Below are 7,462 nucleotides of genomic sequence, written 5' to 3'. Positions count from 1 at the left end.
AGCTGGATCAGGAGCTTGCTCCGTCCTCTCCACGCATCGGCCCGGTATTGCAGCGCCTCCGGGAACGGTGCACTACCTTCTCTCAGCGGTGAAAAGACAGACGTAGCTAGCAAGCAAGCGAGGTGGACCGGAGCTCCTTCCTCTCCGGTCTCGTCTCTCGTCCATCTGTGTGTCTCTGTGTCTCTCTCTCTCCCCCTCCCCGTTCCCGTGCTCCCTCCGTGCACTTTCCCGCGCCTCGACTCTCTCGGCAAGCAGGCCGGCCCCCTTTTCGGCTCCCGTGCGTTTTCCCTCCAAAAAACTTAGTTTTTTCCTCCTTTTTCCAGGGAGGCAGGCGTGGCTTGTGTGTGTGTGTGTGTGTGTGTGTGTGTGTGTGTGTGTGTGTGTGTGTCCCCGTCCTTGCAGGCGGGCCCCTTTCGACAGCCGGCCGTTTTCCCTCCAAAAAACTTAGTATATACACCTTTTCTTTCTTTTTTTCGGCAGGCAGGCAGGTGTGTGTGTGTCCCCGTCCCTCCCGAGAGAGCGCTGCCCCTTGCCTCTGCCCGCAGGTGCCGACGGTCCGCTTTCGCTTGCAGCTCACTCGGCACGGCTGCTGCTGGTGGGAGGGGCCTAAGCTAAGGAGGCCGGCCGGCTGGCGCCCCCCGCGGCTGCGGTCGTTGTCGGGCCGTTGACAGGAGATCAAAGAGCAGGGCCCCCGCCCGGGACTGGCGGGCAGGCAGGCGAGCAAGCAGGCAGGCAAGAGAGGGGGAGAGCGGAGTCCGGGCGGCCGGCAGCCGCGTGCGGACCGGGCTCCAGAGGCGTCGGCCTGCGCCGCTGCGCGCCAGCCGGACGCCCGCGCGCCCGCCCAAGGCCGGCGTCGGGCATCGCTTCTCGGCCTTTTGGCTAAGATCAAGTGTAGTATCTGTTCTTATCAGTTTTACTGATTTCTAATAAAACATAAAAAAATCTGTTCTTATCAGTTTAATATCTGATACGTCCCCCATCGGGGGACCACATATTAAACGGATTTTTGGAACAGGGAGCTGGATCAGGAGCTTGCTCCGTCCTCTCCACGCATCGGCCCGGTATTGCAGCGCCTCCGGGAACGGTGCACTACCTTCTCTCAGCGGTGAAAAGACAGACGTAGCTAGCAAGCAAGCGAGGTGGACCGGAGCTCCTTCCTCTCCGGTCTCGTCTCTCGTCCATCTGTGTGTCTCTGTGTCTCTCTCTCTCCCCCTCCCCGTTCCCGTGCTCCCTCCGTGCACTTTCCCGCGCCTCGACTCTCTCGGCAAGCAGGCCGGCCCCCTTTTCGGCTCCCGTGCGTTTTCCCTCCAAAAAACTTAGTTTTTTCCTCCTTTTTCCAGGGAGGCAGGCGTGGCTTGTGTGTGTGTGTGTGTGTGTGTGTGTGTGTGTGTGTGTGTGTGTGTGTCCCCGTCCTTGCAGGCGGGCCCCTTTCGACAGCCGGCCGTTTTCCCTCCAAAAAACTTAGTATATACACCTTTTCTTTCTTTTTTTCGGCAGGCAGGCAGGTGTGTGTGTGTCCCCGTCCCTCCCGAGAGAGCGCTGCCCCTTGCCTCTGCCCGCAGGTGCCGACGGTCCGCTTTCGCTTGCAGCTCACTCGGCACGGCTGCTGCTGGTGGGAGGGGCCTAAGCTAAGGAGGCCGGCCGGCTGGCGCCCCCCGCGGCTGCGGTCGTTGTCGGGCCGTTGACAGGAGATCAAAGAGCAGGGCCCCCGCCCGGGACTGGCGGGCAGGCAGGCGAGCAAGCAGGCAGGCAAGAGAGGGGGAGAGCGGAGTCCGGGCGGCCGGCAGCCGCGTGCGGACCGGGCTCCAGAGGCGTCGGCCTGCGCCGCTGCGCGCCAGCCGGACGCCCGCGCGCCCGCCCAAGGCCGGCGTCGGGCATCGCTTCTCGGCCTTTTGGCCAAGTTCCGACGATACGTGGCATGACCGCGGTCCGAGGACTTGTCAAAAGGTGAAGACGACGAAGGCGAGGAGGAGAAGGAGAAGACGACGAACGGCGGAACCAGACCAGACCAGACGGGCGGATCCTTACCACCAGAAGACCGGAGCAGACGTCCACCAAAGGTCACCACGGGTAGTCGCCCTGGGTTGAGCCCAGGGGGCGAAGTGGGGCCTCCAAGATGACGGCGGTCGGCGGTGGTGAGCGGGCCCGCGGTCCGGCGGCTGTGCACCCTCTGTCCCGTGAGGGGCTGATGCGGTGCACAGTGCGCTTTGTGGTGAAGGATGCGGAGAGGAAGAAGGACTGGATGAACCGTGAGCGGTTTGAACGAGTGGTCCTGATGAAGGCTTTGGGGATCGAGTTGAAGGACATCGATTGTTTGCAAGACTTCCCGGTTCGAGGGATTTACGACCTGTCTCTCGCGAGCGACGAACTTTGTGAGAAGGCTTGGGAGAGAGTGTGCGAGGGAAAGGAGGTGGCTCCACTTAATGAGTTCCTGATAGAGCCGTTGTTCGCCAGGGAACTCAGGACTTTGACAATTCATTTGTTTAACCACCGGGTACCAGAAAGGGACATAATTACCTTTTTATCCAGGTTCGTGGATGTCCAGGGAGAAGGCCAGAAAGATTTAGACGTCCTCAGAGTGTGGACTGGTAAGAGGCGCTATACGGTGAGGCTGAGACCTAAGCCGTCTGAGGGCGAGGGTGTGGTTCACCCCCCGGCTTATTTTTCAATAGGGCCTAATAGGGGTTACCTCTTTTACCCGGGCCAACCTGTGACATGTAAGAAATGTTTTCAGAGAGGACATGTGGCTATGAACTGTCCCGGTGGTGTGTGTCGAAAGTGTAAGGCCACAACTCATGACACAAAGGATTGCACCAAGGTTTTGACATGTGACCTATGTGGGGCAGAAGGCCATGTTTACAGGGTCTGTCCGAGGAAGAGCCGGAGTTTTGCAGATGTGGTGCGGACCTCGGCGGAGGGCTCGAGGGGAGACGAGACCAGACCACCGCAGAAGGCTGCGACCACCCAGAGGCCTTGTGCAGACGTAAGAGAGGACAGAGGCGATAGACCAGAGGAGCCAGCAACGGCGACCGAGGTACCTGAAGAGGCGCGTCCGGGGACCTCATCATGGGCCGAACAGGTGGAGGAGGCAGAATCGGGGTCGCCGGAGTGGTCCATCCAGCCGAGCAGGGCCACAAAGAGGAAGTCGGCGGCTGAAAAGAGAAGAATGAGGTCTGACGTGTGCTTGTTTGAGACGGTGACCAATCGTTTCCAGGTCCTAGATTCCGAGGAGGACTCGGAAACCAGCGACGTCGAGGTCCAGAAGGTAGAAGATGGAGAGAGTGGACAGAGAAGGCCGAGACGTAAAAAGGCGATTGCTGTAAAGAGGGCGAGGGGGGAGGGTAAGAAAGGGGGTAGGAAGGAGGAAGGGGTGGAGGAGGGTGTAGAGGGGGAAGGGGAAGGGGAAGGGGGCAGGGAAGGGGGGGGTGGGGAGGAAGGGGAACAGAGGGAGGGGGGTGAAGAGCTGGGTAAGGAGGCTGACCCCTTGGAAGCCTCAGCCGCGGTTAGTACGCTCGATGACCCCATACCCCCGGGCCAAGGGGACATAGTGGTGGAACAGGAAGTTTCTGTTTCGGAGACCTCAGAACAGTCCGGGAAAGACGGCGGTACCCACCTTCTGACCTCCGATGATCCTGGGGTAAGTCCATCATCCCTGGGGGAGGGGTCCCCGCAGGTTCCAAGTGGGATGGAGAATGTCCTTAGCCCTATCGGAATACAAAGTGACTTTAGTTTGGGAGACGGGTTACAGCTGCGGACTCCTTTTGATCCAACATGAGTCGCACAGTATGTACGGTTAACGCCAGAGGGCTTAAAAATCATGTTAAGCGGATTGGCGTCTTTAAATATTTAGAAGCGCGCCAATTCGGCTTTTGTTTCCTGCAGGAGGTACATTTAGGCACGAGAGGTGATATTGCCACCTTTAAGAGAGATTGGGTTAAAGGGGAGTCTTGGTGGAGCGTAGGGGGAGTGCACTCGTCTGGAATTGGGATCCTTTGTGGAACCCCGAATTTCACGGCTAACGATGTCAATATCATAGTCCCGGGAAGGCTTATGGTCGTAGATGGTGTATGGGACGGACTGCAGGTCCGTCTGATAGCTGTCTATGGGCCTGCCGAAAGGCGGCTCCAGGCGGCGTTTTTAAGAGATCTTGAGCCACATCTGTTTACTAATAGGGTGGTGGTGATGGGAGGGGATTTTAATATGGATGTGTGTGACGTGAGTGGTGCGAGTGTGGGTAGTTTTAAGGAATTAATATCACGGTTTCATTTAAAGGACGGTCATAAAGATCTTAGTCAGAGAGGGAGAATGCACACATGGAGTAACGGAAGGGGTGTTTTTAGAAGACTGGATTATATCTTCACCACCCTGCGTGGGTTGACACAGGCGGCACAGGTTACCCCGGTTTGGTTTTCAGATCATCTGTTGCTGTCGGTTGATCTGATACCAGATGGTATGGACCCTAAATCAAATTACTGGAAGCTGAACACGAAAGTGTTATTGGAAGCCGATTATCAGAGCATGATAGTTGCGCTTTTGGAACGCTTCCAGTTACAGAGGGGGAGGTACCCGACAGCGGTTCTTTGGTGGGAGGCCTGTAAAAGGGCTATCTCCAAAGCTTCTATTTCCTACTGTTGCCAAAAGAAAGTAGCAGAGAGAAGAGAGCTTGAGAGATTGCAGCAGGAACTTGAAGATCTGTATGTGGCTTCCAACCAGGGCGGTGCTTTTGATATGGCAAAAGTTTCAGAGCTCAAGCTCAGGCTGAAAGAACTTTGGTTAGAGCGAGCGAAGGATTTTTTGTTTAGGCTTAAGGGCACCCTGATGGAGGGCGAGGAGAAGTGCTCAGCTCAGTTCTTCGGCTCGGTCCGAGCCAGACAGAAGAAGACTCTCTTTGAGGGTCTGAGGAGAGAAGATGGGTCCATTGTCAGAGATATAGAAGGCATGGTGAGGTGTGCAACTAATTTTTACAGGTTTTTATTTTCAGAGAAACCAGTGGATGCGAGCTTGTGGGATGAGTGGTTGGTGGGTTTCGACAGGAAGACGGTTGGTGTGGAAGGTGTGTGTGGGGATCTAACACTGACGGAGATAGGAGAAGCCATTGGTGGCCTGCGAAAAGGTACTACCCCTGGGATTGACGGGCTTCCTACAGATTTTTATGTCACCTTCCGGGACAGGTTACTACCGGTGCTGTTGGAGGTCTATAATGAAGTCCTGAAGGAGGGTGAGTTAGGAAGAACGATGAGGACTGGTATCATGTCTCTGGTTTATAAGAAAGGGGATAAAGAAGATCTGGAGAACTGGAGGCCGATCCAATTACTCTGCACCGATTATAAGATCTTGGCCAGAGTATTGGGGAGACGGCTGAGGAAGGTGATGCCGGATCTGGTGAGTAGGGATCAAACCTGCAGTGTGGAGGGCAGAAACGTAAAGTGGAACCTGCAGTTGATCAGAGACGTGATAGAATGGGTGGAAGACAGGAACCTTGAGATGATGCTTGTGAACCTTGATCAGAACAAGGCTTTCGATCGGGTACATCACACTTTCCTTTGGGAGGTGATGAAAAGAGTGGGGTTGGACGAAGGCTTCATTAGATGGATCAAGGTTTTGTATAACAATGTCATCTCAAGGGTATGCATTAATGGTAAGCTAGGCATGGGTATTCCAGTCAGGTGCGGGGTGAGGCAAGGATGCCCTCTGTCCCCCTTATTGTACGTGCTCTACATAGAACCCTTTCTACATCTGATTCGAGGTGATCCCCGGGTGGAAGGGGTGGTGGTCCCGGGGAGTGGGGGAGCACAGGCAAAAATAGCTGCCTATGCGGACGATATTTCGTTGTTTCTTACCACTGACAGCAGCCTTTCACAAGTGCTACAGATAGTAGAGAGTCAGACCAGAGGGACAGGTGCTTTTTTGAACACGTCAAAATGTACTGTTAAATATTTTGGCAAGTGGAAAGAACGACAAGATGTGGCGGGTGGTCTTACCTTGGTGACGGGGCCGGTGAAGATTCTGGGAGTTCTCTACCATACACAGGACTCGGCCAGGATCAATTGGGACCTGAGGATGGGGAAGGTTAAGCAAAAGATGGGCCTGTGGTTGAATAGGTCGCTGACATACACGGGGAAAGTGCTAGTTTTAAAGGTGGACGTACTGCCACTGCTGCTTCACTTGGCCTGCGTGTTCCCCCTGCCTGCTCGGCTCCGCCGAGACCTGGTGAGGGCGGTCTTCCACTTCGTTTGGAGTGGAACGCATGAGTATATAAGGAGGGTGGACATGTGCAGGCCAGTGGAGGGGGGTGGTAGGGCTGTTCCGGACTTCCCGTTGAAGTTAGACACTATTTTCATTGCAAATCTGTGTAAAACCCTATACGAAGACCCGGATCACCTCTGTGTTTGTTTTATTCGTTTGTGGTTCGCAGCTACGATGAAACACCTGGTAGTGTGGACGAACACAACGCCGAAGGCACAAAAGCTGCCTTGGCATTATAGGCATGCTGTGGTGTGGCTCCAGAAACATCCGGAGTTCAGGAAGGGCTTGGGTTCAACGGATCATAGGCGAATGTATAGGGTTATTATGGAGAAGGGGGAACCTGCGGTCGTGGGGGTGTCGGAGGAGGAGTGGAGGCAGATCCAGCCGGTGGGTCTAGAACACAGACTCAAGGACCTCAACTGGCGGTTGCTCTGGAACAGGTTGCCCGTGAGGGACACGCTCCACAGGCACGGATTGTCCAGGCAGGACAGGTGCCCGCATCCCGACTGTTCTGAGGTGGAGACCCTACTACATGTATTCTGGGGTTGTGTTTTCGCCCAAAGGGTGTGGGGTCACTGCGAGGAGCTCTTGCAGAAAGTCGCCCTTGATTTTGTTTTAACGAGCCGGGTGGTGATTCGAGGAATAAAGGGAGCGAGGAAATGGAATACAGAATTTTTGTTATGGTTTATACTAAGTTTAGTTAAGTTTTATATATGGGCAGCTAGGAAGGAGCTGGTGGAGCACGGCGGTAGTGTTACAGCCGTGTCGGTATTACGTAAAGTCAAAAACGATGTCAGCAGACGTGTCCGGTGGGACATCCTGCGGTGGGGTTTTGCAGCGGCAAAAGAAAGGTGGAAGGGGTTAATTTCTTTGGGGTGTTGAATTGGTTTTCTGTGTATGGTTTTGTTTCTGTATTTCTTGGTTTTATAATAATAATGGAAATGTTGGGGATGGAGGAGGGATTAATTTTGCATACTGGGCGGGATTATGGTAATGTAAGGAATTTGTGTAAATATTTTCGGTGACTGTGTTTTGGAGGTTTTCTGTTTGAACTCATATGAATATTGTCTTATTTATACTTTGTGGCTTTCTGATTTTTGATCTTGACTGTGGAGTGTAATATCATATGGGGTGTTGCTATTGTTCCAAGGGGGGGCTGATTTGTTCTTTTTGTTTGAATGGTGGAAATGTTGTTGTTGTCTTACCTTGGTGTGTT

The 7,462-nt window shown here is 54.4% G+C and overlaps 1 non-coding gene and 1 pseudogene across 1 annotated transcript in view; both read left to right on the top strand.

Moving 5' to 3' along the window:
• Positions 1–78, top strand: part of LOC148806410 (U2 spliceosomal RNA) — a 191-nt gene extending 113 nt beyond the window's left edge. Inside the window, exon 1 of the small nuclear RNA XR_016089589.1 lies at positions 1–78. This exon is cut by the window's left edge and continues 113 nt beyond it. This is a non-coding gene — a small nuclear RNA (U2 spliceosomal RNA).
• Positions 79–859: 781 nt separating this feature from the next.
• On the top strand, positions 860–1,095 carry LOC148806409 (U2 spliceosomal RNA; annotated as a pseudogene).
• Positions 1,096–7,462: the final 6,367 nt, after the last annotated feature.

This window comes from Atractosteus spatula, unplaced genomic scaffold (genome assembly GCF_055471065.1).
Source record: "Atractosteus spatula isolate fAtrSpa1 unplaced genomic scaffold, fAtrSpa1.hap1 Scaffold_5, whole genome shotgun sequence".
NCBI classification, from domain to species: Eukaryota; Metazoa; Chordata; class Actinopteri; order Semionotiformes; family Lepisosteidae; genus Atractosteus; species Atractosteus spatula.
The sequence above is the reverse complement of the archived record's forward strand: the minus strand, read 5'-3'. Positions and strand labels throughout refer to the sequence as shown.